Here is a 16,654-nt window from a genome sequence, read left to right as displayed (position 1 = left end):
GGGAAACGTAAAAAGGTCAAAATTTGATGCAACAATGTAACAATTTCTGGAAAATTGTAAAGCTGGACACAGGGTTAGTGCAGTCGCCCCCTGGTGCTACGTCCAAGGAGCTGAACCTGAACAGTCCGTTTGCTTTTTGGTCTCTGCTACAGGTGTGGTGGGGAAGCACAACGAGCACCAGCAGTTCCAGATTCCCGGCCATACATCTTTACTTCCCGAAATATAGAGCAGCTTTATTCTAAGATGGGAAGGAAGTTCTGGAAATGCTCTGTGCATTAGAGTGCCATACAGTAACAGCGTGAAGAAATAATAGGTCTAGATACTGAAAGACTAGTGTGCTGCCCAGGCTGCTCTGCTATGAGCCCCCAGTGATGTTGTGTCAGAGGAGCGGCCGGTTACTTGCTAGATGTTGAAGTGCGACACCACCTTGGTGGTGGTTGGCCGAGATATAGCCGGACCTTTTCTTGATAAAGCACTTGATAACACTTGTAAACAAATACTTGACAATGCATCAACCAAATCTGCGACATTAACGTAGTGTAGAATACAGTCGCGCTGACTGAGTAGCCTGCTGACTGATACAAAGAAGCAGAGTAGCAGAGAGGAGGATGCAGTGAGAGTCTCAACCCAAGTAGTACTGTGCTCTGCCGGGATGGTGGAGGATGAGGTAGAAGAATAGGTAGATGAGGTAGAAGAGAAGAACACTTGTGCCCGTGTATTGACTTGTTAGTCATCACCTTATGCCTACTAGATTTGGGGGACCCGTCCTAGAGGGTGACACAAGGCCCTGAGTGGAATGCTGAGGGTTCCCTGCTGTCAACCACGCTGCAAGATAGAGTTCCTAGGCTTACTGCAACTTTGCTCTATTCAGATCAGTTCCTATCTTACTGCTGTCTGTGGATACTGTCCTGCTCTGGGACTCTCCTAGTCCACGGCTTGGGTTGTGGTTGTCTCTGACTTGTCCTCTCTTGAAAGGGGTTTAACACTGCATAGTGTTATGTAGCGTCTCTGAGAGGAAAACTGTTTGCTGTGTCCTTTCTTGCTTCCTACCCATACGAGGTGCTAGCTTAGACTGACCTACTCTTCCTGTCTCCCACGTGACTTCCTTGGGTGGGTAAAGAGTGCAACAGAAGAAGCAAAGAGAGAGATAATAGGAGAGAAGAAGAAGAGATTCCTATTGGTTTGAAGATCCATGTGACATACAAATAAACAATAACCCTTTACACACTTCAGCTGTGCAGCATCTGGATACACATAACTAATACAGCAACATCTAGTGGCGAAACTTTATCACTACTTTTATCACCACTTCTATACAATAAGTACAGACTTTTCTGAAGGGTGTAACCAATAGTAACACCCGTGATAGGACACCACCATGCCATATTTTGCTGTGACACTGTGATATAGCGTTCACATACAGCTAAACAGTACCTTCACAGTGGAGTGCCCTGCCTACCAAATAGTGCCCACAGCGCTCAACACCATCATGTGCCCACAGCGCTCACCATCAAACTGTGCCCACAGCGCTCACCATCGAACTGTGCCCACAGTGCTCACTCTCATACTGTGCCCACAGTGCTCACTCTCATACTGTGCCCACAGTGCTCACTCTCATACTGTGCCCACAGTGCTCACTCTCATACTGTGCCCACAGTGCTCACTCTCATACTGTGCCCACAGTGCTCACTCTCGTACTGTGCCCACAGTGCTCACCATCATACTGTGCCCAAAAGAGTGGACACATTGTTTAAGAGTACCCACAAAGTGGTATGTTTTACCTACATATCACCAAACATCACTCACCAGCATACATTCCCCATGGAGTGCACAGATACTTCCAAATAATAAACAGAGGGGGTCTGGCCTACAGTGTGCCAGCCTATACCAGCTACCTCTTCAGTCCTCATTGTCTGATCATATACCTTCCCAATATTTGCCAATAGTCCCAATTGTTTAAAAGTTTGGACAGAAGTCTCATATGAAGATGTTCCCAGTTGCTCGGGGGCGGTCCCAGAGTGGGGCTTAAACATCCTACTATATCAGGAGAGTTTTGCTGCCCCTGATGGCAGCAACCAGTAACGCTAGTAGTGTCTCACTGACATGACCAGTTCTATAGTACAGAAGTTTCTGCAAAGGAAGGAACAATAAAAAAAGATTGTCCTTATGGATACAAAGTATGCCTTAAAGGGCAACTCCTTACAGAAGCATATAAGAACATAAAGTCAGCACCCAAACTGCGCTGAGCTAGCCATGAGAACCTATCAGTGTCACCCAAACCTCAGTGAGCTAGCCATGAGAACCCATCCGTATCATCAATGCCGACATTCCAGAACATAAATCTAGATGGAGTTCCCCTTTAAGAACAGGCTTACTTCATCATATGTCTAATTGTAGCTTTGTAACATTGTGATCTTGTTCATTTTAATAATGCGTCTCGCTGGCGTTCTCTCCCAGCGTGGCGCGATCTCCGTCTAATGCGATAATGTCGCCCATGTTCTGGCTCTTGATTCGGAGCGGTAATTTACCAGCGTTTAATGATCCACTAGAAGTAATAATGAAATCTCAATATCCTTTGATTTCTCTTGCGGCGTCTGCTGGTAATTTCCTCCGCCGTTCTGCGCCGCACTTTGATTACGGACTTGATTACAATGATGATAATGACGACGTCCTGGATTCTAGAGAATTTAATGATTGCCGCAAATCTGAAGGTGATAGACAGCAAAGTCAGAGCCTCTTGGGGACAGGTGCATGCTGGGAAATCCATCATCCATTATATTGTATGTATCAAATTGTCAGTCGGGGATCCCGACTGGGGGTCCTCGGGGCCTAATGTCAGTCATACGCTGTATAATGTCAAATTTCAGTTCCTTCTTCATGGAGTATAACTCCCCTCATTGCTGGAGATGATCACGGGACATGGAGATACAAAGCTCCTTTGTATACAGTGGATCTATACGTCTCTGTGCAGCAGAGACACATAGGGACCAGACATAGCAATAAAACTAAAAGTTGTCAAAAAGCTCCGTCATCGGCTTATCCCTCCAAGAACAAAAGGGTCCAAAAGTGGAAATCCATCACACCAAATTCTTCTTTCCCCCACCAATATCATTTGTTGGTGGAGAATCTCGAGGCTGCCATGTATCTCAGAGAATCAGTAAAACTCTACCCAATCCTTCTTCATTGTTTAGCATACACACCAGTATAACCAATAACCAAGAGGAAGACAAGCCCTGTACCACATCCCCTTGCATTGCCATTGTGCCATTGCTGTTCTGTATGTATGTAGGTCGGCACTCAAGGAAACCATCGGCTGGGTATTCTGGTAAAGTGTCTATTGCATTTTCACCACTAGGTGTCTCACTGTATTCTCTGCTATGGTAAAAGCCCAGCTGAATGTACAGTATCAATGCGAAAGGTTATTAATGTACGTGCCTAATTTTGACTTGTCTGCCACCAGCTGAGAGCTAGCTAGCTGACCAATACTTCACAGAAGTCCCTCCTCTCTGTAGCAAGCCTTTGACAGATCAGTCTCACTATCTCCCGAGGTCCTCTCCACTAACCAGTAAGCTCCCTAATATCTATATATACAAGTGGAGCAGGCCATGTGGGGGAGTCTTTTAGTCAGTTCCAGAACTAGCCAGAGCAAGAAAGAGTGACCCAGTTGAGACATTGTTCAGGGCCTGGCCAGCCGGCCAGGGCTCTGTGATGGGCACCACAATGATTCAGAAGATGCATTCAGATCCTGTTAAAGTCTTCTGCAAGCACTCCAATACCCTAGCCATGGTTGGCTAGTGAACCTGCAGTGCGGCTACTATCAATGGGGATCAAGACCTGGCTGGACTTGCCCGTTCAGCCAATCACTGGGTCATACAGGACACCAGTGCAACCAGTGATTGGTTGAGCAGACAAGTCCTGCTCCTAAAGGCAGAGGAGGCAAGTGGTGGAGAACCGAAAGCAGTAGCTTAGTATAGGTTCTATCTGTTTTCTATGGCCCAGCAACATATACTTTTTTGTAAAATGCCAGAATACCCCTTTAAGTGACTAGTTATCATATGTATTGAGTACTTTGCTTCCTCCTATCAGTATCTTGTTTTGTTGATTTGCTGATTTGTCTGCAGTTAAATGACCTTGTCCCTGATTCCCTAATACTTTGGCCCCACATGGCGATGTACTGGGGTCTATCAGGTTATAGGTCGTTCTCTTTTTGTGGTGGCCAGGTCATAGTCCTGCCCTGATCTGCTCTTTTCACCTTCCCTCTCCTCTGCGTATTTCTGCCTACTGTCTGTCATTTTCCTTTTTTTTATGCTACATTGATAACTATTAAGTGTCTTTTTGTTGTCGCTTTTAGTCATAATTATGATAGTGGTGAATTACTTGCTATTTTGGCTTCCATTAGTCCTAATATTTTCACAGTTGTTTCCTGGCAGCGGTTTAGTCAGTCCTGTGATTTTGTTGCTTTTTCTATTTGCCTCAATCGTCTGATAGGTCACAGAGTGCACAGTTAGACGTACACGTCTGTCCCCATAATTACCCCCTCCCCCAACACATTTTTATTCACTTTCATTTTCTTTCTGGTTTATTCTCTCTAAACGTTTGACATTTCGTTTTTTTTACAAATTCTGCAAAACTCAGCTCCTCTGTTTCTATCTGATTTGAGTACTGAGATAGAGACCCCGATTGGGCGACAGAGCCATAAGTAGCTAAGTGCCCAGGGACTCCAGAAAACAAGAGGGGACAGTGGTCAAATAGTCAGGTCAGGAGCTTGAGGATGATAGGAGAAACAGTCTAAGGTCCAGAGCCAGGAGGTCTCTCAGTATCTTGGGTGACAACTCTTATACTCCATACCATGTCGTGATCACTGTGTATATGACCCTAATATGTCTTAGGTAAAGGAAGCTGTGTAGCATACACCTTTTTAGAACTAGAAACTGTTTAGGCCTATGGCTCGGTATGAGGCCTAGGAAACAGTAAGAAACATGGATAGATGTTCTCATTCCCCTCTCAGTCCAGGACTAACTAGAAAGTCCCATCTCTCTGCAAAGAGGCGGTTGGCCTTAAAATTGCAGAGATTGGTTCTACCTTGGAAAAGGGTTGAATCTGGGAGACTCCTCCCTCAGAGGTCATATTAAATTAAAGCTGCCCATTAGAGGGTTATGTGACCAAGATCTTCACTTCTTTGACATGTGAGCATTGTGTGTGGTAAATACCCAGCAGCCTTAACACTTGCACTTCCTTATACTACAGTGTATGCAGTCTATTTACCACTACTATACCGACACTCTTTTCTGAGTGTTTGCACTCCTCCTGGAAGACCCATGTGACCGCAATCAGCAGGCGGCACCTAAGCACCCATGACTAGTACTTCCTATCTTTCCCATTCTACCTACAGAAGCAATGGTGAGTGACAAGACCATATTCACACTTGTGTTACTTGGTAGCAGCTTTCTCCGCCGGTGGTGCCTGCTGGGTTTTGCGGGGGCCCTTGGGAATTTGTCCTGGGACATTGGGGTTGCAGGGCCGTCCTATGGCCTCCCTTCCCTGTTTGTGCTCGCTTCGCAGGGTTAGCGGTCGCTGACTGACTTGGTGATGAGTTAGTGTAGGGACCCATGTGAACCAGGGGACCTGCACGTGGTACATGGGGCAATATGGTTTGATCAAATTATATACCAACATCCTGGCATTGTTTTTTAAATGTAGCCGATAGGCATTAGTGTCAGCCATAGGTGTGAGGGGCAGCGGCTCCTTTCTCTCCTTGTCCATATTTTACCACTACTATACTGCACAGTAGATTAAGCTGCACGGTATAAGCAAGTGTTTTAGAATCTTTATTTTGAAGGGTTACTAAGTTTTCAACAAGCTTTTTCATAAATCAATATTAAAACTGAAGGTAACAACATTTTTAATATATCTTATTGGAGAAACATGCCCTATCTTCCCTTTTCGGGCTACTTTCTTCCAGCATTCCTTCTAATTCATCATTTATTTTTAGATTTCATAGTGAGATGGGCAAAGAGACACAGAGAAGCTGCTGAAAGCTCTAGTAAGTGTTATATCTCCCCCATAGCTGGATTCACAGCTTACACTACTCAGTACTGCTCTATAATGTCCTCTATGCTGCTGCTGCTGCTGCTGCTTCTGAGGGCATCCTATAGAGAATATGTGTGAGAAGCTTCATCATAGCAGCAAGCCTGTCTCCACTTGCTCAGTAATAGTACAATAATGTGACTTCACCACAACCTCCAGTAATAAGGAAATAACACAAGTTCCACTCTTTCTCCATTCTTTCCTTAAAAATATTAACTTTACGGCTGTTTACAAGTCACTCTTGAGCTTTTCACGTGTCACCGAATGTCCGTCTTGTAAATGTTTATCCAGAACTGCCGACTATTGTGGTTTCCGAGAACATAAACTCCCTGCGCTCCAATCGTCTCAATGAACAACAAATTCTTATAGGGCAATGAAACATGTGAAGCATCCAGACCACGGCGGTGCTGTGTCTGTAAGATTAGAAGGCGAATCAGAACTTTTTAAAGTGAACTCCATCTATTTACATCTTCTTATTAGGTCCAGAGGTCTGCAGCGAATCACTTTCTAATGATACCCCTTTAAATGTGAGCGTAATGCCTGGATTCTGCCATAAAGACCTTGTAACTGCACAACGGGATCCGCTTTTATTCCCACAGTATATCTGGTGGAGCCAACCTTAACTTTAAAGGGGTAGTGCGGCGGTAAAAAATTATTCACAGAATAACACACATTACAAAGTTATACAACTTTGTAATGTATGTTATGTCTGTTAATGGCCCCCTTTCCCGTGTCCCACCACCCCCACCCGTGTACCCGGAAGTGTAGTGCATTATACATACCTCATCCGTGTCGACACATGTCCGCCATCTTGTGCCAAATGTCATCTTCGGCCTGCCGGCCCGAACACATCCGATCTTCCCGAGTGCCGGGCGCCCTCTGCCGCGTCATCAGCTGCTCAGCCGCGATTGGCTGAGCATAACTGTGCTCGGCCAATCGCGGCTCAGCGGCTGATGACGCGGCCGAGGGCGCCCGGCACTCGGGAAGATCGGAGGTGTTCGGACTGGCAGGCCGAAGATGACGTTTGGCACAAGATGGCGAACGGGCGCGACACGGATCAGGTAATGTATAATGCACTACACTTCCGGGTACACGGGTGGGGGTGGTGGGACACGGGGAAGGGGGCCGTTCACAGACATAACATACATTACAAAGTTGTATAACTTTGTAATGTGTGTTATTCTGTGAATAATTTTTTACCGCCGCACTACCCCTTTAATGCAACATTCCACAAGCCTTGTGAATGCGTAATGGCATCTTACTTTTTTACTTTGACCCATAATGTTTTTTTTACAGAGCCAAGGCTTCGATACACATAGGTGCCAATGCAATATAACCAGTTAGTAAATGAAGACACCTAATCTTGGCTGTGACGCACCTACTCATAGACAACATGCACTGCTCTAACTCTTCAGTCCCCGGTTGCTAACAGTTGAGATTCCTCTGGAAAGTCCAGCAGATGCCATCACAAGTCAAGACCAACCAGGCACAGTTGCTTTCTAATATCCCTATTACAAGTAACAATTATCTACCATCTATCAGAAAGATATTGCCCCATGTAACGATCAGCTGAGGCGTTAGCAATTGTTCGCTCTTCGGCTGATCGTTGTCTTTCAAAATATTTGGCAGCTACTAGTAATAGGTGATTTGAGGCCAATGGCTGATTAAAGGGGTACTCCAGAGTCGCTATATAGAAAATAATAAAGATATGCTTACCTCTCCACGCTCCCCCAGTGTCCTCCTGCCATGTCTCTCGGTCCTCCTCTGACCGCAGCCACTACAGAGGAACCTGTCTTGGCAGTGACATCTTGCTCAGCCAATCATGGGGTGTGCCGCTGTCCCGTCTTTGTCAGTGATTGGCTGAGTGGGCTGTTCATCTGTTGAAGTGCAGCAACCGGAGCCAGTGGGAGACCCAGAGACACAGCAGGAGGACACAGGGGACGCATTACATATTTATTATTTTCTACATACTGACACCGGAATACTCTTAAAGCAAGGGCCGCACAGACATCTCTAATGATGTCCATGCAGTCCTGCCTGCACAGTTATGAAGCCATATTATAGGCTCTGTGAGTGGATGCTGATCTCTTTTACCCTGTGCGTCTTAATGTGGCCTTAAAGGGGTTGTCCGGGATGAAATCTAAGTATAAAGGTAAGTATAATGTATACTTACCTGCCCTGCTCTGCCGCAGCTGCCAGTTCCTGGGCCACCAGCTCTGTCAGTGTTTTCACAACATGTTTCCTATATGGAAACTTTGTTAACTGGTCATTTACGGTGGGGACAGCGTGGGACAGGTAAGTATACATTAGTGTCATGTCCCCCCGTAGCCCCAGTAGCATTACTAATTAAGTATTTATCCCAGACAACTTCTTTAAGGGTCCAATAGCAGCTTCATGCTCTGTCTCCTACAGACGTTGTCATTCACTATAGGATCAGAAAGTAAAGAGTTGGATTCCTCCCCCGTATTTCACAGCCCACTCGTTACGTTTTATATGGCGACCCTTGTGGTAAACCTTTGGATGCCATCACTTGCTATATACATTGCTGCTAATGAGTCATACGTCTTCGCTAACATCGACATTGCGTAACTTTTAGAAAACTTTTAAAGTATATGATCAGCCCCGTCATTTTCTGGTTGTCATGACGACAGACTCCGAGCAGCCGAGGACAATGACTAACTGTTGTGGTCCAGTATTACATTTCTGAAGATATTTAGCGACAATGTGCGATGGCCGTGCTCTCCACCGAATAGACTTCAGTATTTCTGTCCTTCTACCATGAATAATTACATTTCTCTTTTTATTAGAATCATCCTCATAGACGCATTATATCTGCTGTAAGTCTTTAGCCGTAGGGCATCTCATCTCATCATTATGATTTATGCTCCTGCTGCTGTCAGCAGATTGGGACCCCCACCCTCAATAAAGTATTTAAAGGGCTTATCTGGGTTTGGATGGAGAATTCTCAGAACAGGTCATCAATATAAGTTCATTGAGGGCCAATTCTCAGCGCCCCTGCTGACCAGCTGCTTCAAGGGACTGCGGTGCCTAAACCAACACTGCAGTCTCTTTGGTTCCCCATTGATCTGATATTGATGGCCTATCCTGAGCCTGCTGGGAATTAAGGTTCTTTTAAATGTTAAAATGCATTAGTCTTTAAAACTTTAAAAGTAGTCTAAGTGCAGTTATGCCCCCTGCAAAGATGGTGACTATAGGACTTCCGAGCATTCAATGTATAACAACAAATGCCCTTAGCGATTGGATTTTTCTCCTATTTGCACTGATACAGAAAAGAACAAATCTGATGGCCCCAAGTCATAGACACTATGGAGGAGATTTATGAAAGGGTGTAATTATACACCTGGTGTAAACTGCCCACAGCAACCAATCACAGCTCCTCTTTTATTCTACCAGAGCTGAAAGCTGAGCTGTGATTGGTTGCTGCGGGCAGTTTACACCAGGTGTATATTTACACCCTTTCATATATCTCCCCCTATGTATTGTAATGTCAAAGCTCCACCCCATCACTAGTGTATAAAGTCAGATGCTTGGATTGGGAGTAGGCAGTGAGAAGACTCCTCTAAGAAAAAGAAGAAACATGGAATAGAAGAAAGAAGACAGAGAAGAAGAGAAGAGAAATACCACTTTAGAGAAGAAGAAACAACTGGAGAGAAGAAAGAAGATGCCACTGGAAAAAATAAAGGACATATCAGTGAAAGGAAGAAAGAAGATGAAACTGGAGATAAGAAGAAATATGCCACTGGATGGAAGAAAGAAGATACCACTGGAGAGGAGAAAGAAGACACCACTGAGGAGAAAAAAGGAGACATCAATGAAGGCAAGGGAGAAGACATCACTGAGGAGAAAAAAGAAGACACCACTGAGGGGAAGGAAGGAGACAACACAAGGTAGAAGCAATAAGACATCACTGGGGAGAAGAAAGAAGACACAATTGAGAGGAACGAAGGAGACACAATGGAAAAAAGAAAGGGACACCATTGAAGAGAAGAAGGAAGATGCAACTAAAGAGAAGAAATAAGATTCCACTGTAAAAAAAGAAAGAAGACACCACTAGAGAGAAGAAAGGGGATACCACTGGAGAGAAGAAAGACACCACTGGGGAGAAGAAAGAAGACACCACTAGAGAGAAGAAAAGAAACACCACTGGAGAGAAGAAAGAAGACACCACTAGAGAGAAGAAAAGAAGAAAAGAAACACCACTGGAGAGAAGAAAGAAGATGCCACTGAGGAGAAAAAAAAGGAGACATCAATGAGTGCAAGGGAGGAGACACCACTGGTGAGAAAAAAGAAGACATCACTGAGGGGAAGGAAGGAGACACCACAAGGCAGAATAAAGAAGATATCACTGGGGACAAGAAAGATACCATTGAGGGGAAGGAAAGGGACACCATTGAAGAGAAGAAAGAAGATGCAACTAAAGAGAAAAAAGGAGGAAGTAGATCCCACTGAGGAGAATAAATAAGGCACCATTGAGGGGAAGGAAGGAGATACCAATGGGCAAAAGAAAGAAGACATCACTGGGGAGAAGAAAGAAGACACCACTGAGGGGAAGGGAGGAGACACCACTAAAGAGAAAAAATGAAGCGCCACTAAAAGAAAGAAGACGCTACTAAAGAAAAGAAAGAGGACACCATTGGGGAGAAGAAAGAAGACATCACTGGAGAGAAGAAAGAAGACATTGCTGGAAAATAAGAGGGAAGGCTTCATGTAGAGGAAAGAAAAATGTTGCAGTCGAGAAAGGAAGATAGATGTCTATAATATAAAGAGGTAAGCCAAAATAACAACCTATTTCTAGTCTCTAAATCAATAATGGCAGGTGGAATCCTCTCAGCTGGTGAGAGCATTCCAAGAAACAACTTATTTATAGGATGAAGAATATGAGTCCTCCACCTCATAAATCAGAAGACTTTTTTGTATCCTTAACATAACACATAATATATAGTCTGTTAATGTACTGAGGTGAATATAAAGTAGCCTGTATACAGTCTGCACATATACGCTATATAGACAAAAGAAACCTATGTCATGAAGCTCCCGGCAGGCACAGTCTTTACATTGATGTTAATGAGGTTGGTCTCTGCAGTTATGGAGTCAGACGAGTATTGGCGTCTTTTAGGCACAATGCTCCTCAGTACTCAGTGACCCCACTCTGGGACTTTATAATGGTCTCCACTTCCTGGCTGAGTCACTGTGGTTCCTATATGCTTCTGATTCTCATTAATAAGAATAATACTGCTCGCCAACCATGTAGGAAAGATCTAGGAGGGAAGATATCTCAAGAGCTGACTTGTTGCAGCGATGGCTCTGATTACAGAACCGATATGGTCACACAACCAGCCATTAAGTTTGTCCTTGGAGAAGAGAAAAGTTAGTGGTGAGTATGTAAGGTTTCCTCAGAAACTTTTGATCCCATTCTCCTTTCTCCCTCTACTGCTGCTCCATCTACTCTGTAGGTCGGGGTCACCCAATGTGGCTGCCAGATACAGAGGAGACCGCAATCATAATGATTTGTCCACCACTTGTTTTTCACTAGTATTGAGTGAGCATGTTCAGTTGAGCACAGTACTTGATCGAGAATTGTGGTGTTCGATCGAGCTTGATGCTTGACCAAGCACCTCGTAAAGCTTAGGTAAGGGTGACCATACACCTTCGAAAACTAACAGCAATGCCGGCATCCTGCCAGAGGTGGAATGTGTCTTGCAGAAACCTTTAACAAAATTTTCTTTTCTAAATTTTTGTATGTTTTATTTAAACATCAAGTGACAAAATATACAAAAAAAATTAAAAAAAAAATAAAAATAAAAATGTAGCTTGACACACAGGGTATCCGCGGATACTTGCCCATTGCCGCACTGATTGGTTGACCGCCGGGAGAGGCCAGGAGGCCCCGAAGCAAGCAGGAGCATGGGGCAGGTAATGTGTGCTCCCGTGAGGGTCAATGGCGCTGAGTTTGACATATTCGCAGCGGAATGACAATCCCACTGCAAGGATGTCAGACCATTGAAGTAAATGGGCAAGTATTTGCAGCGGATTTTGCCATAAATTTGCAGCAAGAATTCCACTGTGGATATGTTGTGTGTGAAGCTACCCTAAATCTTGTCAGGATGTACCTGCAGTCATCTCCCTCCCCTTCATGCGTGTTCCTGGACTAAAGGACTAAGTTTGCAGTAACACAGTGAGTGCCGGCTCTTATCTATAAATCTACAACATCATTTTTTATTATTTTTTTTACAAAATTTACAAATTTTTTTTACAAAATCTTTTCTTATTCCAATCAAAGATTTACCATTCCCTAGTGGGCAGAGCCTGAGGATAGCCCTCCCGGGATGTATAGGATTACACTTCACTAAGCAGAGTTGACTAATTTACATTGGCAGGGATATGGAAACCGAATGTGTGTGGTCAGAAATGGAAAGTCTCAAGGGTTTAGATAATGGGGGTTGGGGGTCTACCCTGGGCCCCAGCTACACAGGACACAGTGAAATGATGCAGGATGCAACATAATGAGCAAAATATCTGTAAAGTTTTGGTGGGGCCATACTTCTATACGTGTGTGTGACAAAGCTGGAGGGGGCAGGTGAAGTGGTCACTAAAGGTGAACATGCCTGTAAAGTTTGATACTTATGTCATGGCCCAGGTTGTTGGAACTGGTGTTGGGTCTGCTGGTGGGTTCTGGTTTTGGAGGCAACTTGTCACGATGGCCAGAAGTGGCAACACCCACTGCCAGACACACAGCAACCGGACCTTAGGTGCAGAGTGTAGGTGCAGGTGCAGCGGTATAGATGACAGAGTTCTACTTTAAACAAAGTCCAAACTTTACTTAGCAAAAATATCTTGAGTGCAGTAACAGTAACAGTGCTCAGATACTCAACAGTAGCAACAGACAAATAGGTGAGTTGATAGAAGAAATTAACAGTAGAAGGTGTCAGGGACCAGATAGGAGGGCCCCTTGCATAATTAGTGAGTACTCTGCCAGGATGGGGTGAAGTGTCTCTGTCCTGTAGAAATCATCGTACTCACGTATATATATTATCTGCATATATGACTGCCTTCTGCCCCTTAGTGTTGGGTTTCCCTTCTAATGGGGTAGTAAGAGTCCCAGGTCTTCTGTCACTGGGTGAAGCTGGCTAGTAGTATCCTTCCTACTCAGCCGACCGTAAGTCAGTAGAGAGCGGCTAAACTTGCACTGTGCTCTACTGGGGTACAGCCCAGTGGTTGACTGCCCTAAAGCTAGAAAAATCCACGGCCTAGGCTTCCCTGGGAGTTCTGTCTAGCAACTCATGGTGGTTCAGTCACTAGCTGGTCTGAAACAGGTCTGCTCTCCTCTGTCTGGAACTAGCTATCCTAACTGTGACACTGTAGAGAAAACACTTTTGGCTAGGTGTAAGAAAGAAGAAACGAAACAAGTAGTAGGACACTACATTTAGGTATACAGTTCAGAGGATGACAATACACAATGCCTAACTTAAGGTGTTCAGCAGATAATAAACCATAAATGCGGTGGGTCACAGGGTGCAGCGACCTAGGGGGGCAGATGTTGGGAGCACCACATGGGCACTTGTCACGGTAGCCAGGAGTGGAACCAACAGGCCACGCCTGAATACGCTGGCTCAGCAGCACCGCACACTTACTAGTAGTTGTAGTTGCTGCAGTGTAGAGCTGAAGGAGGGATGACAGAGTCACTGATAAACTGAATCACGAAATAGTTTACTGAATCGGTCTAAGGAAAGGACAACATATGACAGTCTCTAATTACAATAGGCAATTGTTTGAAGTTGCAATCATTCTCGTAAAAGGCAAATATTCTTAGTGTTCTCACAAATATAGAATCCAGAGAATACTGATAAGAACTTGAACAGTCTTTAGAGGCAACTGCTGCTTGAAATACTGAAATACACTTGAGATTCAATAGCTGCTTGAGATATACTTGGAAGACAGTTGTGAAGCTGAATATACGTCACTTAATAGGAATAGACTTTCAGTAGTACAACGTGGGTGACTGGGGATCCTGCAGGCTACAGACTACGGCCTATTCAGACACTGCAGTTCAGCTGGGGCTGTGAGAGAAGGTTCTTGAATAGAGATGAGCGAACCTGGAGCATGCTCGAGTCCATCCGAACCCGAACTTTTGGCACTTGATTAGCTGGGGCTGCTGAACTTGGATAAAGCCCTAAGGCTATGTTGAAAACATGGATACAGTCATTGGCTGTATCCATGTTTTCCAGACAACCTTAGAGCTTTATCCAAGTTCAGCAGCCCCAGCTTATCAAATGCCGAACGTTCGGGTTCGGATGGACTCGAACCCGAACCCGGTTCACTCATCTCTATTCTTGAAACTACGTACGGGAAGATACATTCACCTACGCTACCATGTGGGCATGGAGTGTCACACGATCAAGGATTACAGGCCCACCCAGTAAAAGAGCTAGTTGCCCGGGAAACCCTCAAGGGACACGCTAACGGCGTGCAGTAGAAAACATGGCCTTTGCACTTACCTTATCTACTGACTCGTTTAGTACCTCAGTTACTTGTCTAATCCTTTGGAGGTAGCAGAAGAAGAGAGAAAGTCCCCAGTAAATAAGTTTGGTCGTGTTCTTCCCCGTAGTTCTTCCACGCAGACATGGCTTGGATCTCTCTAGTTAAAAGAAGCAGTCCAGCGCAAGGCTTCTGTCAGCAGGCCGAGGCCTGAAAGAATACTTTTACCAGGCTCTGTGAATACTCTTTCTCTTATATCTTGAAACAACTAAACTGTTCAACTGAACCCATTAGTCCCACCCACTATATATATATATAAGACTAACACGGGGGAATCTGATTGGGCAAAAGGCGTAGGATAATCCTCTGTGATAGGGCAGTAGCTCCTAAGGTAGCTGGCTCAGGGATTGGTTAGCAGAAATAATCAGTTAACCCTTCTATACTTCTAGACTATTAGCCGTGCAGTAGAACAGTGACATCTGGTGGCAGGAGTCGCTCACTACTGACTTCAGTCTTAGACCTTACATATATACATAGTACCGACCTATACTTGTAAAAGACAGCGAACCCTGCTCTGGGACACTGCAGAAACAGCTCATATGTCCTGTACAGTGATATACCACAGATATCAGCCAGGATCAATGTGTGAGCTAGGTTATCCAGATATCTTCAGTACTTATCATAAACTAGAAGATGATGGGATTGGCAGACTACCTGATGTGCATTATGGTCTCCTGGGCTTCCCCCAATGAGAGGCTGCAATAGTAATATACTGTATATTGGCACATTCTTGAATATATAGGGTAGTAGAGGAGCTAATAGCCACATTTATAGTGGTCTACGGTATTGAAGGGGTTAAGGATATAACACTGGTGGCCTGCAGCATTGAAAAAGGTAGGATAAAGCATTGAAGTAGTTAATGGGCACATACCTGTAGATACCAGGTGGTCTAGAACAGTGAAGGGATTAATGGACAGATCTTTGTTGAATAGGACAATGCAGGGGTAAAGGGCACCTGCCTGGTCATATGTGAAGGTGTTAATAATACTATATCTGGTCATTTGGGTCAGTACACGGGCCAAGGGCAACATCACTGCTGGTCTAGGGCAGTAAAGTAACAGGGATATCCATGGTGGTCCAGGGAAGTGATGGGGTTAATGGGAAAATTAATGGTGATTTAGGGTAGTTAAGGTGTTAATGGGAACATCCTTGTTGGGTCTAGGGCAAAGAGGGGGTTAATGGGGATCTACTACAATGTAATAGTTATTCATTACAGTCAGCTTCAGTGCTTTATCTTTATTATAGAAGACTGGACCGGCCTTTTAGGAACATCCAATAGTCCAGAACATGCTCCTATTCCATTCCTGCCAGACTGTAGGCAGATAATATAGTGTAAATCACGTACGCCTTCTGTTGCCTCGTCTTTCTCTCCCAGGAGACGACGACGCAGGAAATGGAATGAAACAATAATGAGAAATGTGAATGAAGAGAATCACCTGCACCACCCCCACCCCCCCGCGCGCCATCCGTAATACAGAGAGCAAGGACAGAACGTTCTCTACCGAGTGCATTAACTTATTAAATTATAATTTTCACCGCACCCGACCCTTCTGCTGAATGACACACAGCAAAGAGAAAAATCATAGAATTTTTATGTTCACACTTTATGGAAATCTGTTTAATAGGATTAATAAAACTCCTGATCACATGCAGCGGAAAATTTGCATCTCCCATGCAGATTAATGACCTACTTCCATTCACTGTATTACAGTCATCTATTATATATAGATCTACGTGTGCACATTCAGCAGCAGGGGTGTGCACAGTCCATTGGACAGGTGTATACTGGGAGAATCACGGGAGGTAGTTCAGGCACCAAAACTAAGGTCAGCACATCAATACAGGACCAGAACCAACCTGTGCACATCAATACAGCACCAGAACCAAGCTCAGGACATGAACATCAATACAGACCCAGAAGACAATTGATCTATACAGTACCAGAACCATCCTAGTACATCAATACAGCCCCAGAACTAAGGTCAGCATATCAATACTGTACCAGAATCAA

Source organism: Dendropsophus ebraccatus, chromosome 2, assembly GCF_027789765.1.
Source record: "Dendropsophus ebraccatus isolate aDenEbr1 chromosome 2, aDenEbr1.pat, whole genome shotgun sequence".
NCBI classification, from domain to species: Eukaryota; Metazoa; Chordata; class Amphibia; order Anura; family Hylidae; genus Dendropsophus; species Dendropsophus ebraccatus.
Note: the sequence above shows the minus strand (reverse complement) of the source record.